This window comes from Pseudopodoces humilis, chromosome 1, assembly GCF_049639895.1.
Source record: "Pseudopodoces humilis isolate 2021_Gansu_Grassland_sample_001 chromosome 1, ASM4963989v1, whole genome shotgun sequence".
NCBI lineage: Eukaryota > Metazoa > Chordata > Aves > Passeriformes > Paridae > Pseudopodoces > Pseudopodoces humilis.
In genome coordinates this window covers 24,570,868-24,583,569 of record NC_142200.1, presented here as the reverse complement: position 1 = coordinate 24,583,569, position 12,702 = coordinate 24,570,868, and positions in this window count along the sequence as shown.

The following is a 12,702-nucleotide window of genomic DNA, read 5'->3' as shown; positions in this document are numbered from 1 at the left end:
GCATGTCAGGTGGTGCACACACAAGATCAACACTGCCCTTCTTAACATATTGAAATGGTATCATGTACAGATATAGAAGTACTCTTACAGTATTATTTTTGCATATTTAAATATGCTAAGGATGAACTAAACAGTAAAAGGTCTCACGTGTGTTTTTCAAAGGGGCTGCTGGGTTATAAGGCTGCTGGGTTATAAGGAGAAGGGGCAGGAACAGAAATATGGGGAAAAAAAAGGAGCGTGCCAGGTATTTTGAAAGCTTGTTGCTTCTGGGCCTGCTGGGAAGATGGGAATATTAGGGCTGGTAATGGCTGTTTTGCAAGTCACTGCCCATCCCAGCAGGAATAGTTGTCAGCTCACACGCTGTTGGCAATGCCTGGCCTAAGGAGCGCTGGACTGCAGCCACTGCACAGACCTCAGCAACCTGCTCTCCTAAGCGACTTCACTGTGCCTAGAGAGAATTCTGACTGTGGGAAATGAAAACACAAAGCGGAAAAAACACTAGCTTGTCTGTTGTCTCCCAGATTGCGTGGTGCTGGCAATTACACTACTGAAAATTTCTATTTAATTTGGTTGGTATTGTTTATGTTCTTACATTAAATGACGATAATCTAATGTTCTCTCAAATACCTGATGTATACAGTAATTAATTTGAAGGGCCAATGACAGGTCTAGCCAAGAAAGACTTACTGAATGTTGCAAAATATAAATTTTAAAGGTTTTTGTTGCTGTGTGAACAAAATGCTTATATGTAGGGGAAAAAACCACCCCAAAACCAACTGGTTTTTCTATTGGTGAACTAATCAGGGAAATTATTTCTTTTTTAACATAGTGATTGTGCTCCTAAAGGCTGCAGATTGCAGAAAGTGACAGTCACTCTTGCTCTCTGTACTAGATATGGTTCAGGAAAGCAGAAAACATTTGTTAAAGACAGTATCAATACTGAACGTGTACAAGCGAGCAATTGGACATCTAAATGAGCGTGTAATTGTAATTGCACGTGATTTTAGGTTTGTAGTGGATGGCACTTAACAGCAAAGTAATGGCTTTGTGCTGAAATGAAAGGACTCTTGGGTCAGCCTGAGGGCAGACTTGTAGCTGCAAGTTTAAAAAGCCATTTTCAGTGTAATTTAATACTCAGTTGTGCAGCCAAATGTAATCAGTCTATTTGCATATGTAATTGTGATTTATTTAGCAGTGCTTTTTTGTGAGACTTTTTTTTCTTAAAGCTGCTTTCAAAATAATTTCCTCTCAAAGCAAAAATAAAAAACCGAAGCAACCCTCCCCCCAAACCATTATTTCCAATGCTGTGTGCTTTATTAAGTTAGTTAACAGAACAAACACCGAGAGATGAGTATGTATATGTAAATATATATATGCACACACAGAATATTATGGTTTTACTTCTGTGAAGTGGCTACTTTCAGCTAAACTAGTGACTTGCCCTGTTGAGGCAGCCCAGGGAAAGAACACAAAAACTCTTTTACCCCCTGACTGTTCCTGAAATTGAGCTACTTAATATATTGAGGTTCAACTTTCAATAGAGTTGAGAAGTCAGAATATTAATCATGAGTATTAATCTAGTTGTTTTTGACTACAGAAACTGTTGAATGAAAAGTGGGAAGCTATTGATGTATTTTGTGCTTACTATGTGTAACTAGAGGAATGTTTATGATCAGCATATAGTACTATATAAAATAATACACCCAATTTATTTTCTTCACATGCAAAAATTCTCTCAAGTCTGTCAACTGTCACACTTCTCAAATTAGGATTCTGTATTTTCCTTTAAAATTAATTTTCTGGTAACATTAATTTTAACACATTCTCAATATTTTTCTTTAAATTTCTGATTCCTTTAAATGTGGAGAAAGAAACTCAACAACATGGGTCAAAAGCACTGTGTAAGTACCAAAAAATCCCTAAATGACAGACAAAATTATTTTATAAATAAAATATATATCAAAACTAAACATTTGTTATTTTGGGGGAGGTCTGCTTTGTTCATCTCTGTCACTAAGGATGGCAGTACTGAATTGCAGAGTAAATTACTGCACTTGAACTGAAGGTGCTTTCAGGATGCGCTGAATATTCTCAGTAACTGCAGACACTCAACATGATTGTTTCAACTGACCTTACCTTGTAGGCTCTGAAACACCAGCTGCATGTCCTGCTTCTTGAGAGGGATCCCAGAAGCCAAAGGCAGGAAGATTAAAAGGCAGAAAGGCCCATGAAACCTTTAGGCTGTGCTGTGTCATGGAGTAGCTGGGCAGCAGAGTGTGCACTTATTGCCAGGACCTGCACTGGCACTGCACCTTTATCAGTGTTGCCCTTCTGTTTTGATACACCAAAAGGGTGTCTCTGCTGAAGAATTAGACTGTGGAGAGCACAGCTCAGATGCAGAGCTTGAGTTTGCTATGTGATTTCATTGGAGAGTGGAAAAAGATGCCATGGGACAGTTGATGCATAGAGAAGGAAAACTGATATATTGCAGCTAATAGCTTGTTGAACTTGCTTCATATATAAAGGAGACTGTTAACAAGTATCAATTTTATATATTTTTTTTTGCATTAACAAAAGAATAAGGTAAAGAAGTTAGGAAAGATTTGTGGTTCTGCGTAGAATCAATCAATAAAAATTCATCTTATTATTCATGACAAAGTCTTATAATCTATAAGTCTATAATCTACCACATACACTTAGCAGCAGATAGATGAAATAAAAGACAAAAAAACCCCACACACATACAGTTCTCTTGTGTGGTTTTAGCTATTCACAGGGAAAGAGACTCTTTAATAACTAATAATATTCCTATACCAGTTCATTTTGCTTTGGGAGAGCTGAAATTCTGAAATCACAGCTTAATAAATTAATAAATTTAGTGAAATTAATAAATTTAGTGAAAGTTCTGTACTTTATTCCTGGGCCAGGACTTCACCTGTTACTTGTATAGATGCCTTTTCTTTGAATTCTTACACCAGATGCGCATGTCATAGCTGAATTACAAGACCTTTATATATGCTGGAGTTAGTCTCTGAATCTGAAAAAAAGTCTTCAAGAGAAATCAGGTCATGCTTCAGTGCAATGAAGAATTCTGCTTTCCAGTATTTCAATCATGGGAGTTGGGTTTAGTTTTTAGGCTGAGATTGTTGTCATAGCTTTTAATACCACAAGTATATATAGAGTCTTATTACTAAGACATTGCTACCTTTAGATTCAGACTTAATCAGCATGATTCAGCAAATGGCACCAAAACCTCTACTGATAAGTAAAAATGCAGTAGAATGTGGACAGAATAGTCAGGAGCATAACAGAAAAAAAAAAAAAAAAAAAAAAAAAGACCAAAGTTTGGTATGTGACATAAGGAAACATACGTTAACTATGCAAAAGAGTAGTGATTATAAAAAATACACACATTAAAACTATGCATTCATGCTGCTTTGGATTGAGATAATTGTTTGCATCATAGCTGTGACATGGTCATCAAAATTGTTGACATTTTAGTTTACATGCCAAATAAGAAATACAATTTCAAGTTAATACAACTATTGTGTGTGTTCAAATGTATGTATATACATGAGATTAAGAATGACCTAATTGAAAATCAATCCTTCATAAATTAATCCATTTTTATGCTCCCTGGGAAATAAGATTTGCTTTTTCACCTTGAAATATAGTGTAAAATTACTAAATGCACATTGCTAACTATTGGAATGGAATAATTATGACCTCATTTAGCTTTTGCTAGATGTGAGGTTGGCTGATTTACAAGGGATCAGAATAAAGTTCCTTAGTTATATTGCTATTTAAATTATTTATTTACATAAGGAAGATTAATGTCTCTATAGCTTTTAAGTTAGTACCCCTCTTACATCTGTTCACTATTCTTCTATGCAGTATCTAGTATACTGCCTGCAAAGATGAACTAATAAGACAGCAGCTAGTCTAACTTCAGTGTGCAATTGATCTTTCTGCATTATGAAATACGTTGTCTCTATTTCAGAAGAGGCAGGGGATGAACCTCAGTCTTGTCCTAAAACAGAGTTTCAAGCATACACCTACCCCCTGCACAAAGATAATCTGGGCTGTGTATGCTGTTGAAGACAGTGAAAATATAAGAAAGAACAAAATTTTGTGCTTCACTTCACTGTGTGGAGCTGTGATCTCTTGCCATGTGAACCTGCATGAGAGAACCAAGATAGTGCGTGGAAGCAATCTGAGAACTAGCAGTTCAGAGGAGTGCAGAACAAAGGCTAGCAGGTTTTGTCTGTCTGCTTAGCAGCTGCTTTTTCTCTGCCAGAAATAGCAGTTTCATAGACTCAGAGAAGTAACTCCTGCCTGTGCAGGGACTCCTTGTGATAGAAACTAATTGCCAGAAGCAGGAGAGCTCTGGCAAGAGAACACTTGCACTGGGGTGCACTAAGGGAAAATGCGCACATTGTGTGCCTCAGCTTGGCATTGCCTACTGCAGATCATCCTGCTAAAAGAAGCCAGAAACTGCACAGTTTATGCTCCAATGCATCCATCGTTTACTTACTCTCAGCTATCTAAGCATGCCACTTCATTGTGGCAGTAGACCCATCAAAATTTGGCTCTCTGGTATCTCAAGACAGCAGGTTGTTCTGGCCAAGAAGATGCTTTTTCCTCATCCAAATGCTCTTGATCATTTACTGTACGTCTCTTAAACATAAAGGCAGGGGAAAAGCAAAGGTCATCAAAAAGTAAATGAGAAGGAACAGCATCAAGTCAGAAACAAAATAATTGTTGCTGTCATTAACCAAACATAGAAATAATTAGAAACACCCTAGCACATGAACAAAAACACACACAAGGAAGCAAAAGCAGTACCTAAAAAATCCATTTTGGGACTGAAGCCCTATAACTACCCCAGGAAGAAAAATTAATTTGATTTTCTGAATATGCAACAGATTCTGTAAAATAACTGAAAAAAAAGTAATTCACTGCTTGTAAAATGAAGAGTTGAAGTCTTTGAGGTTTGTGAGAATAAGCACACATCATGATCCCCTAACTGGCAAAACCTAAAGGATTTTAACTTCACCTTATTAAAAATAAAAAAGAAACATCAAAAAAATCAGATCAAGTTCTCATTTCTGTGTGGGAAATACTGTTTGTTGGTTAGTCTGTGAGCATAAGCTTGCAGACATTTGGCCCCACAAGGCAGTTACAGGTGTTCCCTTGTTTTAATTAATAAGTCTTACTTTCTAGAGCTTTAGAAGTATTACATTAATAATATGTTTTGGTCTGGAACAAATTTATACCACTACATCATATCTATCTATTTTTTATTATTCTACCACAGCATGTATTAGAAGTTTTTTTAAAATGTATTTTTATGGAGCTTTAATCTGGATTAGGCGTTTATCATATGAATGCAGTGAAAGAAATGTGCAAAAAAACTGTCTGCTTGTATAAACTATGTAAATAAGAAGACATTTTCTCTCCAAGTTTGTAAATATAAAAAACCTATTTTTAAACAAGTATTTCACTTTCCATGCTTTTAACTGCCACTGCCAATCAAACCCAGCATTTATGAAAAAAATACTTTTCTGGAGTAATATTTTAATAACACTTTAATTGCAGTTTAATCAACAAATTTAACCCATTTTGAGATTTATTTTGTTTTTAATCCAAAGATTTTAATTAAACACAAGAGCATTTAGGAAGTTGAGTTCTTGAGGGAGTCTTCTCAGCCATTTTTCAGAGAAGTCTTATCACTAGGATATCAGTTTCCATTAGGAATCATGTGAACTGCTGTGACCCTTTCCACCTGTTCCCACCTTCTCCACCCAGGGCAGTTAAACAGGACTGTCAGTATCCCACTGAACATTAGGCATGTGCTGCCCTGGATCAGGAATTTGTTCCATCTTACCTCACCTCTGCAAAGTGACTTCAGGGACTCCACAGTGGTATCCGTGTCTCTCTCAGCAATACCATTTTTTGCAGGAGAAGTAATCCAAACTTGATGTCCTGAATCCAAGCAGTTAGCATTGTTGAAAGTACATTATGTAGTTGTACTAAACAGAAAATGTTCTATCACTCTAGTCAGAGTGTCAGAAAAAGAAATGGTTATATTCAGTGAAGCATATATTTCTCACCAATTTAGAAAATAATGTAGACTTAAAGAATGACAGAGATTCCATAAATAATAATGGAATAGGAAACTTAGGGTTCAGTCAGCTCACATAAATATCTCATTAAATCAACTCACGCCAAGGCTTTCCTTCAAGCCAAGATTAGGATCTGCTGTTACTTGAAAATTCCATTCAAGTTTTCCAGCTCAGCCAGCCTGTGAGCTTACAAGTGTGAGACCAAAAGCAGTTAATCCTAGTAGGGAACTAAATTACATTTCACAAATACAAACACTGGGATTGTAAAATTTATTGTTACCTTCTTTCTCTGCCCACTCTCAGAAATCAGATCAGTATTAGCAACACTTAATGCTGTATTAAAGTACACAAGCTGCTGTGGGCATAAAAAGATTCTTCACTGTGTGATGGTAATACTGTCCTGCTCCTGTCAGTGTAGCAAGGGCTGGCTGTGACAGCCAGGCTGCTTCTCTGCAGTAAAGGGCAGTCTCCCACCCCAGCAGTGCCTCACTGCCTGTGTGTGACAAAAATTGCTGTCCTCATGTGCAGCCATGCATCAGAGTGAGCTCTCCACACTCCTGACTTGCTCTATTTTCTTATGCTAAACCATGGGAAAAGTCAATAGCTTTCAAGCTTTCACTTTGGATTTCTAAAAACAAACAAACAAATAAATACTTCCTTTTTTTTCAATCCAATTGCACTGATTTTTTTAGTTTTAAATGAAATTGAAACAGAAGGGCTGCAGAGTAGTTTTGTTCTGAATTAATGACATTAGCTTAAAATCACTATATTTAACAGGTTTTGTTTTCTGCTTTCTACTTTAAAACAAAGATGAAGAAAAAAGGTTTATTCTCACTAATATTACTTTTTTAAACTGGAAAAAAAAGCATTCTTGTTAAGCTTTCTACTACAAATTTAATACCAGATCTATATAGTATCTTATGACTTTGCCATTTCTGCTTTTGTAAAAAAAATTATAGTATGTTTGAACATAGGGGTCTTATTATCAAAAACAGCCACTACAGTATGTTTTCTAAATTTGGAAAGAAAAACACATTTTTAAGGTTGTGTCTTCTTTTTACTGTTAACAGACAGAAAAGATGTTACCTGCTGCAATACTCCCAGTCCATGGAGTCCATTCCCTCTGATACTGGTGACAGGACATTTTAAACAAAACTGGAAGTGGACCAGAAATGCAGATCCAAATGATTTTTCAGGAAACCTACAACCTCTGACCTGCTCAGCAAAATGCAAATGAGGCTACTTTAGTGTTTTTCTAATCAGAATAAAACTTGTGAATTGGGGGTAAATTTGGTTGTCTTGTTAGTACTGTATAGGACAGTAGCTTACAATGACCAGTGCCCCATCAGCCTTTCTGGGGATGTTAGAGAGCTGACTGCAAACCAGCTTAGAAAGAGATTAATGCATAAAAATTATGAGAAACTTTTGTGTGTGTCTGTGCAACTGTATGAGAGCCAGATCTTGGCGGAAAATCTAAGCCATTTTGCAGCAGGCTGTAATTTGGCTTTTGGAGTTGTTTTTTTTATGCTGTGCATGCATTTTTAACCTTTCCTCTTAGCTCCATTAGCTCCCTAGTGTCCAGTTTAGACAATCTAAATACAGTATTAAATACAGCAGCCTTGTAAGTGACATTTACTCATTTATCATTTAAAACCTACAAAAAAAAAGATTGCCCTTGTAGTTCTTGTTTCAGCCCTCAAAAGGTGACGATTTAACTCCACAGTTCATATGGGCTCTCTTTCTTCCTGGAACACAGAGGCTGTCCCTGGGTGCTGTCAAGCTCAGGACACTTCTGCCAGGTCCTTCAGCCACACAGGACAGCGCTAATGGAGGGAACTTGTGGGGTGTGTGCTCTTAATCACAAAGAGGAAAGCTTTGTTGCTTTTCCATGACCTGATAAAAGGTAGACTGAAAGCAGATAGCACTGGTGTCAAAGACCAGAAGACCAACTAATATCCCAGGTTCTCTCCATCCTCATCCAATTGCTGCAAAATCATGTGGATAATGATCCATGGACAATGGAGTACTACAAGCATCTTTGCAAGGGTGCTGCAATCCTTCATGGACTAGATACTGTGCCAAGAGGTATACCATACCATACACACACACAAACAAATGTAGCAGTCTGCATAAAGGTTGGTTTAAGCAGAGTTTAGTGTAAAAAATAAATTATTAGGTGTTTCTTCCTCATTTTTCAGTGTGATTTCCTCTGTTTCAATTCCTTGGTTTGATTCTCATGGATTGTGTTTTCTGCTTCAGTTTTCCATCACTCAGTATTCTCCTCTATGCTCCTTCTTCATCTTGACACTCCATTACTTTATTTTCCTCCTTCATGTTGCCCAATTGCCAATAAAATAGCCTGCAGTACTGGGGGAGGTAGTCCTTTCTTCTTTTAGATATGACAGAAGTACTAGTACAGGGTTAAATGTTTCTGAAAATCATATATAACTAGGCCAAAAGAACGCTTGGTATTCGGGATAGTTTAGCAAGCTAGAATGTTTATAGTAATGGAGAGCAGTATTTGGAGTTTCTAAGATACCTATAGATAAGATTCGTACATGTTCATACAAGCTTGGGCTATGCTCTAATGAAGCAATATCGATAAGGTTGTTATAGTGATCGGTGATGAGTACTACAGCTGAAATTGTATAAATATGTGCACTTTGGACAAAGACAATGGAGCTAGATTTGGGTTGCTGATACCCCTAGTTCCTGTGCACCTTAATAAAAGCACCTGCATATAATCATTCTGTGATTATGTGTGTTCTCAAACACTAACAGAAGGAGGAATTACAGGAAAGCCATGTCTATTTCCTGGACCTCAAGAATGAAAGCACCAGCTTAACCACTTCAGAGGAAAGAGATACCCAGTAGAAAACAGATATTCTGAAGATTTTAGCTGACTAGTTCTAACAAATGTCTACTGAGAGCACGCAGGGGATGTTTCTCCCGAGTCTTGTAACTTGGCCATATTTCAGATCAATTTGCAGGAGAGTTAAAAACACCAACTGATCCTATCAAACTGATCCTACCAAACTGCTCCAAAGCAGGGAGCAGGGGTAGCTGGAATTGTATGGAGCTACATGGTTTTATTTAAGCATGAACAATATTTTCCTGTTCTCATTCCTGGCAAAACAGTACTATTTGAACTGAAACTGCACAGAAAATACACACACAACTTTTGGGATGGAAAATTTTGATCTAAAATATTAATATTTGACACTGTAAGCATCAAAGCAAAATAAGAGACAATTAAAGCTCAGAGAATGGAAACATTAGGCAAGTTAAATATTTTTTAAAGCACACTTTCTAGTTCATTGAACTGCCCATAAAAATAAAAATAATGTGCATTTATGTCAAAAGAAATGTACTGTTTTCTTACTCCTAAAAAAGAAAGGTACACAAACTATAAATAGCACTATAGACTTTTTTAGCCCTCTTCCACACTGATTATAGTGAGCTGACTAATTTTTGATGGAAGGACAAAACCCAAAAACCAGAGAATGCCAGTCTGTCAGACTCAGATTTCTCATGGGAAACTCCTTGAGTGACTGCATTTTCAATGAAACACAGAATGAAAACTCTTGTGAAAACCTGCATGCTATCTGCTGGCTGATCTGGTGGCTGTTTGGGGCTCCTTGCTATGCAGCCTGCTCAGGGCATAGGGCTCCAAGCTTGAAGAGCTTCTTGGGAGATGTGTTACACCTTTCAAATTACTGTTGAACAGAAATTCTGTATTAAAGATTCATGTCTTCAAGGTACTCTGTGTTTTATCTCTCTGATACAGTAAGAAATTATGTTCAGTGTGTTGTTAAAGCATTCCTTAAAAAGGCAGGAATTTGGTATACTTCACAAGTTTAACTTGAGAAACTGGCAGGTACAACACCCAGTGGTATCCATTATAGATATAAAATTTAAAAATAGGTGAAGAAAAATATCATAATCACATTTACAAAAGTAAAGATCCAATCCGCACCAATAACACTACACAGACAAATAATATAAAAATAAAATTCTCTACCTATTTCCCATCTAGGCAACTTTACTAATTTTTTTAACAAATTGAAAGCATGACAAGAAAGACATTATACATGAGAGAGACTTTGTTAATGGACAATGAAAATTTAAAGATTGCTTTGGAAATACTAAAAATTGACTCTGATCTTTCTCTGAGGGTAATATGCTGTATGCCATTCAGCCTGTCAACAAATTCTTTCTAACCCGATTTAACTCAAATCAGTCCTGAAATTCCATCAGCCAAATCATTTTTCCTAGGAAATATTGCAAAGAAAACCCCAAACCCAGCATGTCCTTAGAGGTGTTTTCTAACATCAGTATCTTAGTCCCTTCTCCAGTTGTTTAAGGTGGTTTTAGACATTAAGCAGTGCATGTAAATCTAAGGTGGAATTATAACCATATAATTAGAAATTTATATAAATGCATGCAAAAGAGCTCCTATTAAATTTATTTTTAAATAAATGGTTGTTTCTCCATTACATGGTATGCTGTCATTGGATAAAATGTTAATATGCAACTGTCTTTATGACCCTATGCACCTCATCCAGCTTTATCTTTTATCTACTGCTTCTAAGTGTTCCCTGATCCACTTGATAATCATTTTACTAAGTTATTGCAATGACATACAGCTTGTCATCTGGATTAATTTCCAATCCATAGTCGTACCTGTTACTTTTGTCCACAAAATTTAGCTGAACACACTTCTTTTTTTCTATTAAAAAGAACCATAAAATCCACTATACAGGTCCAGATCCAAGTCTGTTATGGTCATGCCCCCTTTTTTTCCCCAGAACCAGCCAACATGAATGCCTACAAATGAATATTAAAGCAAATACAGGAATACCTCCTTGTTAGATTCCCCCAGATTCCACTGAAGTGTAACATGATGAGTTGCTAGGTAATCAAGCTAACAAGTAGCTTTTTTGTTCTAAAATAAAAACCCTTTTGTGGTTAAAGCTGTAGGAAATTGAGCCTAGATATTTTTTTCTTGTTGGTGCAAATATCCATAACAAAAATCTTGCAAATAACTTAAGTCAGATTAAGTTCCTTTCTCCCCTTTCCTTCTTCATCCAGCCTTTTGCTCCTTCACCTTCATGCAACCTGCTGCAGGTAAACAGTACCAATAAAATCATGGAAAAAAAATTGAATTAAGGAGGCACTTGCAAAGTTTTTTTCAGCGAAGGTACTTCCCTTCAGCAATGTGTGCACAGTGCAGTTGCTCATATTCCTCCAGTAAAACTACTGCTGAGTCCTGGGACAGGGATAGGCACAGTTGGAAGGCTGAGGAATGGGGACAATTTAATCTGGCTACTGAGACAAATATGGTTTGTAACTACCCTGTAAAGAGACTAACTTCTCATATGAAGGGGGATTTAATACCATGAAAGTCCAGCTTTGAAATACTACATCTTATTCTAAATATTATGGTTACAATATTCTATTTCAAGTAATTTAGTGATACTTGTTTCTCCAACACTGATCTATTTTTCCACAAGATTTTTTGAAAGGGAAAGCTTAGTCCTTGGCACTGTTAACCCAAATCACACAGGAAATTAAGTAGGAAAACAGGATGCATTAATACAATGTAGTTACTCAACTTGCTCTCAGTTTCTAACAGGTGGAATTATAATAAATAAACAGCATACTAACTGTCTTGGTTTGAAAAGACAGGGGTCTGTTAAGGAAGGCAGGAGCCTCCCTTGAAATGGAAAATGTAAACCCCCTCCTCCCAAATGGAGTAGGAATAATAGTTCTTTACTAGTATGTATAAATTAAAAAAAAACAAACCACAAAAACAACTATAACTTAATAGGAAAATTAAAATAAAATGCAGTAGTACAAAAACTACTGACAGAGTCAGAATACAACCTGACACCCTGTTGGTCAGGGTGTTGGCAGCAGTCTGATTAAATGGTGGCTGCAGTCCTGGAGTGACAGATGTGGTTCTGTTGAAGCAGTGATCCTGTAGAAGGGTGTAGTTTTCCTCTGAAGGTTCAGTGGTGGTGTAGATGAGTCTGGTCTCTCCTCTGGGAATCCAGTGGAGAAGGGTTGACTGCAGTGTTCTAAGTCTCAGATTATATCCAGGTAGGAATGCTTGGCTCCTCCCCCTGGGTGGAGCATCTCCCAATGGGATGATGTCATTTTATCAGTCAAACAGTGAGACACAGTGGCCCATTAACAGAAGATATCCTCCGAGCTGAGATCAGAAGCCAATTTTATTGAGTATACAAGGTGTTTACATAGAGTTTTACTTGTATGGCACTTATATAGGGTTCTATTTTTGGTAACAATTTCCCATTGGGTACACATTTTTCATAACATCACTTCAGCTGGTAACATCATAGAGTTTCACATGTTTCTTGGTCACTTACTGCCCAGGGAGCACTTATCCATGTCTACCTCTCCCATGGTTTCTGCTTGATCAGGCCTAAGATACTAGGCCCCTTTATCAGTTCTCTTGTACTCTCTGTTTTATTCCCCGTAAGTATCTCCAAGAAGCTGGTATACATGGATTGCCGCATCTTCACAGTTTGATAATCACTATATTTGAATAATTTTA